General features: G+C 51.2%; 1 long non-coding RNA gene across 1 annotated transcript; it reads left to right on the forward strand.

The window, feature by feature from the left end:
• Positions 1 to 9,266: 9,266 nt before the first annotated feature.
• LOC148377809 (uncharacterized) lies at positions 9,267 to 10,061 on the forward strand. The gene is made up of 4 exons (XR_015856414.1): positions 9,267 to 9,405; positions 9,490 to 9,560; positions 9,697 to 9,801; positions 9,946 to 10,061. It is a non-coding gene; the product is annotated as an uncharacterized LOC148377809 (long non-coding RNA).
• Positions 10,062 to 10,629: the final 568 nt, after the last annotated feature.

A 10,629-nucleotide genomic window follows, 5' to 3' on the forward strand; every position in this document is an offset into this window, starting at 1 on the left:
CACTGAACAACACCATTCCGCACTGAACAACACCATGCCGCACTGAACAACACCATCCTGCACTGAACAACACCATCCCGCACTGAACAACACCATGCCGCATTGAACAACACCATCCTGCACTGAACAACACCATCCTGCACTGAACAACACCATGCCGCACTGAACAACACCATGCCGCACTGAACAACACCATGCCGCACTGAACAACACCATGCCGCACTGAACAACATTATGCCGCACTGAACAACATTATGTCGCACTGAACAACACCATGCCGCACTGAACAACACCATGCCGCACTGAACAACATTATGCCGCACTGAAAAACACCATGCCGCACTGAACAACACCATCCCGCACTGAACAACACCATGCCGCATTGAACAACACCATGCCGCACTGAACAACACCATGCTGCACTGAACAACATTATGCTGCACTGAACAACACGATCCTGCATTGAACAACACCATGCCGCACTGAACAACACCATCCTGCACTGAACAACACCATCCTGCACTGAACAACACCACCCCGCACTGAACAACACGATCCCGCATTGAACACCATCCCGCACTGAACAACACCATGCCGCACTGAACAACACCATTCCGCACTGAACAACACCATGCCGCACTGAACAACACCATGCCGCACTGAACAACACCATGCCGCACTGAACAACACCATGCCGCACTGAACAACATTATGCCGCACTGAACAACACCATGCCGCACTGAACAACACCATCCCGCACTGAACAACACCATGCCGCATTGAACAACACCATGCCGCACTGAACAACACCATCCTGCACTGAACAACACCATCCCGCACTAAACAACACCATGCCGCACTGAACAACATTATGGCGCACTGGACAACATTATGCCGCACTGAACAACACCATGCCGCACTGAACAACACCATGCCGCACTGAACAACACCATGCCGCACTGAACAACACCATGCCGCACTGAACAACATTATGCCGCACTGAACAACACCATGCCGCACTGAACAACACCATGCCGCACTGAACAACACGATCCCGCATTGAACAACACCATCCTGCACTGAACAACACCATGCCGCACTGAACAACACCATGCCGCACTGAACAACACCATTCCGCACTGAACAACACCATGCCGCACTGAACGACACCATCCTGCACTGAACAACACCATCCCGCACTGAACAACACCATGCCGCATTAAACAACACCATGCCGCACTGAACAACACCATCCTGCACTGAACAACACCATGCCGCACTGAACAACACCATGCCGCACTGAACAACACCATGCCGCACTGAACAACATTATGCCGCACTGAACAACATTATGCCGCACTAAACAACATTATGTCGCACTGAACAACACCATGCCGCACTGAACAACACCATGCTGCACTGAACAACATTATGCCGCACTGAACAACACGATCCCGCATTGAACAACACCATCCCGCAGTGAACAACACCATGCCGCATTGAACAACACCATGCCGCACTGAACAACACCATGCTGCACTGAACAACATTATGCTGCACTGAACAACACGATCCTGCATTGAACAACACCATGCCGCACTGAACAACACCATCCTGCACTGAACAACACCATGCCGCACTGAACAACACCATGCCGCACTGAACAACATTATGCCGCACTGAAAAACACCATGCCGCACTGAACAACACCATCCCGCACTGAACAACACCATGCCGCATTGAACAACACCATGCCGCACTGAACAACACCATGCTGCACTGAACAACATTATGCTGCACTGAACAACACGATCCTGCATTGAACAACACCATGCCGCACTGAACAACACCATCCTGCACTGAACAACACCATCCTGCACTGAACAACACCACCCCGCACTGAACAACACGATCCCGCATTGAACAACACCATCCCGCACTGAACAACACCATGCCGCACTGAACAACACCATTCCGCACTGAACAACACCATGCCTCACTGAACAACACCATGCCGCACTGAACAACACCATGCCGCACTGAACAACACCATGCCGCACTGAACAACATTATGCCGCACTGAACAACACCATGCCGCACTGAACAACACCATCCCGCACTGAACAACACCATGCCGCATTGAACAACACCATGCCGCACTGAACAACACCATCCTGCACTGAACAACACCATCCCGCACTAAACAACACCATGCCGCACTGAACAACATTATGGCGCACTGGACAACATTATGCCGCACTGAACAACACCATGCCGCACTGAACAACACCATGCCGCACTGAACAACACCCTGCCGCACTGAACAACACCATGCCGCACTGAACAACATTATGCCGCACTGAACAACACCATGCCGCACTGAACAACACCATGCCGCACTGAACAACACGATCCCGCATTGAACAACACCATCCTGCACTGAACAACACCATGCCGCACTGAACAACACCATGCCGCACTGAACAACACCATTCCGCACTGAACAACACCATGCCGCACTGAACAACACCATCCTGCACTGAACAACACCATCCCGCACTGAACAACACCATGCCGCATTGAACAACACCATGCCGCACTGAACAACACCATCCCGCACTGAACAACACCATGCCGCATTGAACAACACCATGCCGCACTGAACAACACCATCCTGCACTGAACAACACCATCCCGCACTGAACAACACCATGCCGCACTGAACAACATTATGGCGCACTGAACAACATTATGCCGCACTGAACAACACCATGCCGCACTGAACAACACCATGCCGCACTGAACAACACCATGCCGCACTGAACAACATTATGCCGCACTGAACAACACCATGCCGCACTGAACAACACCATGCCGCACTGAACAACACCATGCCGCACTGAACAACACGACGTCGCACTGAACAACACGACGCCGCACAGAACAACACGACGCCGCACAGAATAACACAATACCGCACAGAACAACACAATACCGCACAAACAGTTTTAGATAATATTACGTCGCAGTCATGTGACGCGGACATGACGTCAATAGGCGGAACTCACGGCAAAATTATAATCCGTGGGCGTGGCTTGCAACAGGAAGTAGGAAAGCGGCAGTTCTGGCAAACAAGACACAGCTGTTAGTAACACGATGACTAACAAGGCAAATATTTTTGTTTTCAGCTTGCAACTTGACCGTCTAGAGCGTACAAGGTAATTACAACTGTTTTTTTTTAGCCCTGAAAAGCGAGGGAGTGTGGCGTTTGGGAGGAATGTCGAACTCGGCGTCTGCTTCCAGCCACAGACGCCAAATTTCGACGATTATTTCGACTGGTCAACGGTTGTAAATTATTGCGTTGACTAAAAACTTTATTTAACTCTACTCTTAACTTTGCCGTTTCAGATATGCGGGTATTACACCGCGGAAATGACGTCAATAGGCTGAACTCTCGCCAAAATTCAAATCTGTGGGCGCAATGGCCTTGAGCGAGACACCGGATACAAACACGACGATTATCAACAGAAATATCTTTATTTTCCGCTTGCAAGTGGACCGTCTAGAGCGTACACGGTAAGTACAACTCATTGTGTTTAAAAAGATTTACGTTTGTGTAGTTTGCGTTGCGTTGTATCTGTGAATGTTGGTTGAGGCTAAATGTTAATGTTTAATTTCATTCCTTTAGGTTCCACGGTGTTTGTTGGCTGTATGTTTTCCACTGCAAGAAGAGGCTCGTATCATTGACCAGCAGGAGCTACAATGGTGAGTACCCCTTTCGTCTTCCATTTATGTTAAACACTTCCTATTTCATGTCTAACAGTACTCGATTTAACAAATAACCATAAATAAATACAGTGTGGGCAGTCACGTTAACATATGTGATTATCCTGCCTAATATGTTTATCACAAATATGTCACTAATCACTAATATGTTTATTTGTTTATCACAACACCTTTGGACCTTCAGCAATCGATTATTTACCTTCATCTACATAGAGACAGAACGATGGTGTCTTAAACATCTCATTCATTTCACCAAATAACTTCACGCAGGTGGATAACGGCCGTCTCGGTCACGCTATGTTGCGTGATGCAGTTTTGAAGAACCAAATGCATTTATTCAATGACTAAGTCAAGCTAGTTCTATGTTTATGATGTTGTAAGTTACGGTACCGATTGAAGTTGAGTTCGAAGCCAGTGGAAAACAGCGCTGCGTTTGTGCTCTCCAGGTACAAATGTTGTGATCTCTGACTGACGACCGGGCGAGACTCGAGTAAGAGATGTCCAAACGAGCTCCGGCAGGGCGGGCCAAGGCGGAGCGAACGGACGCCCTTCAGGCCGCCAATGACGAGCTGAGAACCAAACTGATGGACGTCCAGTTAGAACTTCAGCAGGAGAAGAACAAGGTGAAAACCTCAACAGACAGACACTGCCTGCCTCCCTGCCTGCCTCCCTGCCTGCCTCCCTGCCTGCCTCCCTCCCTCCCTCCCAGTTTTCCCGATGTAGATTAGACATGCGTGTGCCATGACTGTGTCAGCCTACATCAACAAATGCACCGAGGACGTCAGCACCACTAAGAATATCATCACCCGGGGCAACCAACGACCCTGGATGACTGAGGAGGTACGTCAAACGCTACGAGCGCGGAACTCTGCCTTCAAGTCTGGCGACAAGGAGACACTGAGGACAGCGAGAGCCAACTTGAACCGTGCCATCAGGATAGCGAAGCGAGACCGCAGTCGAAAATTTCAGGATCGTTTCCACGACGTCAAAAACATCAGGAGTATGTGGCAAGGCATACGGGCGATTACAGACTACAACTCACCCTCCCCCCCCCCCGGTGGGTGTAGTTGATGCTGACTTTCTAAATGGTCTAAATAACTTCTTTGGGAGGTTCGAGGCACTAAACGGCACTCCAGCAGTTAAAACTGTCCCCCATCAGGAAGAGGAGGTACTCTGCCTTGACTCCGCCGATGTGTTGAAGACCCTGAGGAGAGTCAACCCCTGTAAGGCCCCTGGCCCCGACAACATTCCTGGGCGTGTGTTCAGGGAATGTGCAAGTCATCTGGCTGGGGTCATCACAGACATTTTTAACACCTCGCTGGGCCAAGCCACAGTGCCGGCGTGCTTTAAGACTGCCTCCATCATTCCGGTGCCGAAGAAACCTCAAATCACCTCATTTAATGATTACCGGCCTGTTGCACTGACTCCGGTTATGATGAAGTGCTTCGAAAGGCTGCTTAAAGGTCACATCGTTTCCAGACTCCCCCTATTATTTGACCCGTTCCAGTTTGCCGACCGGCAAAACCGCTCCACTCAGGACGCCATCTCCTCCGTTCTTCACCTGAGCCTGGCTCACCTGGAGGAGAAGAACACCCATGTGCGGAGGCTGTTCCTGGACTTCAGCTCAGCGTTTAACACCATCATCCCACAGCATCTGGTAGGAAAATTGGAACACCTGGGCTTCAACACCCCCCTTCGCAACTGGCTGCTAGACTTCCTCACCAACAGACCTCAGTCAGTCCGGGTCGGACAGAACACCTCTGATGTCATCACCCTCAGCACAGGCTCCCTTCAGGGCTGCGTCCTGAGCCCCCTGCTGTGCACCCTGATGACACACGACTGCGTCCTCAGGTTCACCACCAATCACATCGTGAAGTCAGCAGACGACACAACGGTGGTGGGGCTCATCAGAGACAACAACGACCTGGACTACAGAGAGGAGGTGGAGCAGCTGGTGGGCTGGTGCAGAGAAAACAGCCTGATCCTGAATGAGGAGAAGATGAAGGAGATCATCGTCGACTTCAGGAAAAAACAGCCTCACCACGCTCCACTGATCATCAACAGCTCAGCTGTGGAGGTGGTCAGCACCACCAAATTCCTGGGGGTCCACATCACAGAAGACCTCACCTGGACTATGAACACTACGGCACTGGTCAAGAGGGCACAGAAGCGCTTGTACTTCCTGCGGAGGATGAGGAGAGCCCACCTGCCCCCACCCATCATGAGGACGTTCTACAGGAGCACCATAGAGAGCATTCTGACAAGCTGTCTCTCTGTGTGGTGTGGAGGCTGCACCGCCTCCGATTGGAAGAACGTGAGGAGAGTGGTGAGGACAGCAGAGAGGATCATAGGGGCTCCTCTTCCCTCCATTCAGGACATTTCATCTCAGCGCTGCATGTCCCGTGCCCGTAACATCATCAATGACCCATCACACCCCCACCATGGACTGTTCTCCCTGCTGCCCTCTGGGAAGAGGTTTGCAGCATCCGCTGCAGGTCCACCAGGTTCTGCAACAGCTTTTTCCCTGCTGTCATCAGACTGTTGAACACTAGAACTGTTGAGCTCTAAACTGAACTCTGCATCACACATTCACAGAACTGTACTTTATGACACTACGGACCTCTATCTTGCACTATCTCGCACTACCAACTTTACTGAACTTGTATAAACCCTTTAAATAGAAGTTTAATACATGGTTTAGCATTCCTCTGCACACTCTTGAATACTGTTTTGCCTACTTGCACTATTGCATAATTATCACTGCTGCACTTTATACTTATTTTTAATATATATATATATATATATATATATATATAGTATATATGTATATATATATATTTTCATAGGGTATGTTACTTCTATTCAACTGCAATATCACTACTTTGTTGTAAGACGTATGCAACGGAATTTCGTTTTGTATGCACCATGTGCAGACAAGATGACAATAAAGTTTGTCTAAGTCTAAGTCATGTCAGGTCAGCTGTCTGGAGAGAGAGAGAAGTCAGGACCTGCGGGCGGAGCACCACCGTGCCACCGCCGCCATGACGGAACTCAAAAGCAAACTCCATGAGGAGAAGCAGAAAGAGTTAGCCATTACCAGGGAGACATTACTGCGGCAGCATGAAATGGAGCTGATGAGAGTGATCAAAATCAAAGATGGAGAGATCCAGCGACTGAATGCCTTGGTCCTCAGCCCGAGGGACGGCTCCATGGACAAGGTGATCCGCTCTATCCGTGTCTGACTATCCGCACGCCACGTCGGGCTTCGATGCGGCCGCTACCGTATTGTGTAGCTTGTCCCCAGTAAGCGTCGCGGCGCTCCGTTGCGGTCTCAACGGCCCGGTGTGGCGCAATGTCTGCTCAGGTGAGGAGGGGGGGCGCTTTGCTGGCGGAGGTGGAGGAGACGCGGCGGTGTCGGGAGACCGAGCGGTGTCGCCTCCACCAGGAGCGCGGAAGAAGCCCTGGCAGCGGCCCAGCAGGCCTGGCAGTCCCGAGCGGCCGAGCTCCGATCGGCTCATCACCAGCATCGGGAGGAGCTGAGCCGAACCAAGAGAGACTGCGAGAGGGAGATCCGCCGACTGGTAGGACTGATCAGATGCGCGGTGCGTGGCTATGTTCCCAATTTCGTTGTATACCTGCAGTGCAATGACACCTAAGGCATTCTATTCTATTCTATTTCACAAGAAGAAAATGTCCGGTTGCTCGCTTCGCTTTTGTCACAGCAAAGGTGTTCTAGTCGATTCAAGAAAAAAATTGGCCGGTTGCTCTCTTTGTTTTTGTCACAATTCTGGCAAATGAGTTTGCCCGCCTGCCTGAGCGCTCCCCGTTTGTACATCCAGACGGATGAGATCAAGCTGAAAGACAGAGCGGTTAGTGTTTTGGATGAAGCCCTGGGGCCGGCCACGTCCACCGCCTTCAGCTGCAGACTCAGGCTGCCGAGCAGCAGATCGCTGCCCTGAGGGATTCCCAAAGGGCGGGCCTAAACTACCCTGGAAGTGGGGTCAACGCCGCTACTAGCAATCCTCTTCATTGCGTAAGCCACCTCATCACACACTTGCAGTACGCATGACTTAGTTCGTTGCTGGAGGAAGGTAGCACAAAAACAGTTTTGAACTTTGAACGAGTGCTTGTGTGTGTGTGTTGCGGGGCGTTTTCAGTCTCAGGAGGATCGGGACACGCGACGGTTTCATCTGAAAATCGCTGAGCTCAGCGCAGTCATCAGGAAACTGGAGGATCGAAACGCCCTGCTTTCTGAAGAGCGCAATGAACTGGTAATTTATTGACGGCACGCTTGAAGGTTTGCGCTACGTTTGATGCGCGCCATCCAGCGAGGCACCCATTGCGCTTGCTTATTAGTTGAGCGGCGCGGCGAGTCGGTTGCCTGGTAGATGTCTTTTATTGGGAGCCAAAGCCACGATTCCGTTCAAACCGATGCAAAAGGAATGGATACGTTCTGGCCCGCGTGTTGTGCGTCTTTCACATCCCGCACTTCATGCTTGCAGCTAAAGCGACTGAGAGAAACAGAAAGCCAGTTTCTGCCACTCCTGTACAAAAACAAACGCCTGAGCAGGAAGAATGAAGAACTCTCGCTGGTGCTGTGTCGCCTTGAAAACAAAGTGCGCTTTGTCACCCAGGAGAACGAGGAGATGGCAAGCTTGGTAAGTCGACGCGGACAACGGCGGCGTGCCAACAGAGTCCACTGCATTTGTGTTCCACAGAGAAGGCCTAGTTCGCTCAATGACCTGGACCGCGGTTGCGGCCAGCAGGACGGTGAAATGGAGTTCCTTCAAGTTGTGGAGCAGCGGCACATCATCGACGACTTGTCCAAGGTCTTCAGGCAGGCGACTCGGTGCACGTACGGCAGCGCCGCGCTCGCTCGCTGTCGCCAGGAAACCTTTTCCGTCCAAAGCTTGGCCGGCGGCCGCCATCCAAAAAATTGGCCCCTTAAATTCCGACCTTTCAAGCAGGAGCATTGTGCGCACGCGTTTGAACACGCTTTAGACTTGTTTTGCCGTTTTCAGCAGCTCAAAGCTCCCGTTTTGTCAGCGCCTTTGCCACTCGCTGTGCGCTGAAAACGACGGACTTGCCCGGCTGCTCAGCCCGTCAACCATGAGCCGCGAGCGCGACGTCATTGTCCGTAGGCAGCTAGTGGCAAAATGCACCCTGTTAGAGTTGCGCTCGCTCCAACTTATTTTGCAAGAACCACACGGGAGACAAGTAAGTTCTTTTGGACACCTGCAGGTGGAGAGTCCATCCGTTGTACGAATGAAGTCTGACTCTCGGCTCCTGCACGAGCATTTTAATTAAGAGAAACAGGGTGGGTGTAAGAGTGGATTGAATAGAGGAAGCCCTTGACCTCTAGTCAAAACATAGCAAGGGGTGTTTTACGACTTTGTGTAGGAAGGGATAAGCGATAGGGATAAATAAGGGATAAATAATATTATTTATTACAGGTCGCAGTCAAAGTCAAAGCAACACAATGATACGATAAAGATAATCTGGAAAACCCTGACACACCCTGTAGTTGTCACTTTTGGAAAAGACGAGCGTCCCTCCAATCATCGCCGGTGACGTGTTTTTCAGGCTCTGGAGACAGGAGCTCATGTCAGAAATGTCATTGTGAGTCGCGTTTGTTTCTGCGCCGGAGCCGTTCGTTCCCTTTGCATCCAAAGAATCTCAAAGGCGGATTATTTGTGTCGACAGGAGAGAGATTTGATGCTACGATACCGACGTCGAGAATCTCTGAGGAGGAACAAAGCGTGAGGTCCTGCAAGGTGAGTCTGTTTGTTTGCGGCTGCTTGGTGTTGCGCAAGATGAAATGGCCTTTTTCTCGCTATCGTTCCTCTCGTCGATTCATCGTGAGGTGTCGCTTCAGTTTGTTCAGAGAGATGTTTGCTTCCGCGCCCGCAGGTCATCGAAACATTTTACGGCTACGACGAAGACGTGTTGGTGGACTCGGACGGATCGTCCTTGTCTTTTCACACCGACAGAACCCCCGACACGGAACCCGAAGAGGTAGCCCGCCATTTCTGCCAGCGTATTGGCACCAAACATTCCTCTTCAGCCTGGAATCGGACTCGTCTTTGCGTCGCGGGTGCTTTGTCGCCGGTCTGACTGATTCTGGTACTAGTGCTGTGTTGCATTGGTGTGTGCATGAAGAGGCGGAGCTTCGCTACCGCCAGCTGACGCAAGAATATCAAGCGCTGCAACGAGCCTACGCTCTGCTAGCCCAGACCAGCGAAAGGGGACTACGACGCCGAGAAGGAGATCAAGGTGGCGCCCCTTCCCGCAACCCCCGGCCGGGTCGCAGCCTCCCCGTTCTCACCCAGCCTCGGGTGTTCTCTGGTCTGAAAGGAGGAGGAGGAGCCTCCCTCCTCCTCCTTTCAGACCAGAGAAAAGCTGATGGTAGAAATGGGTCACTATCAAAGCAGAGTAGCAGATCTGGAGTCAGCGCTGAAGCAACAAGGACAGGTAAGCTCATCAATGAGCACACCTTTTTCTCAGACAAAATAGCTACATTCTTCAGTCACTCATCCGTCTGGCATTACTGGACCAACCCCCCCCCCCGAACGTGGCTGGGAAAATGCGGAGAAAAGCAAATGTCATTTTCCAGTCAACCAAAGAATTTGTGGATGAAAATGACACAACATTCCAAAGCTGTCCACGCGTTTGTCTCTTCTAGAATGTCAAGTGGGTGGAGGAGAAGCAGCTGCTGCGTCAGAGCAATCAGCAGTTGGCCGAAAAGGTGACGGAAAGAAAGGCGCTGGGCGGAGTCGCTTGGCGTCACACCTGTCGGGAAGCCCCGCAGATGAGGTCTGACTGTCTTTTCAGGTCAGGCGGATG

Source organism: Syngnathus floridae, unplaced genomic scaffold (genome assembly GCF_059516105.1).
Source record: "Syngnathus floridae isolate MCC-2025c unplaced genomic scaffold, RoL_Sflo_1.0 HiC_scaffold_86, whole genome shotgun sequence".
NCBI classification, from domain to species: domain Eukaryota; kingdom Metazoa; phylum Chordata; class Actinopteri; order Syngnathiformes; family Syngnathidae; genus Syngnathus; species Syngnathus floridae.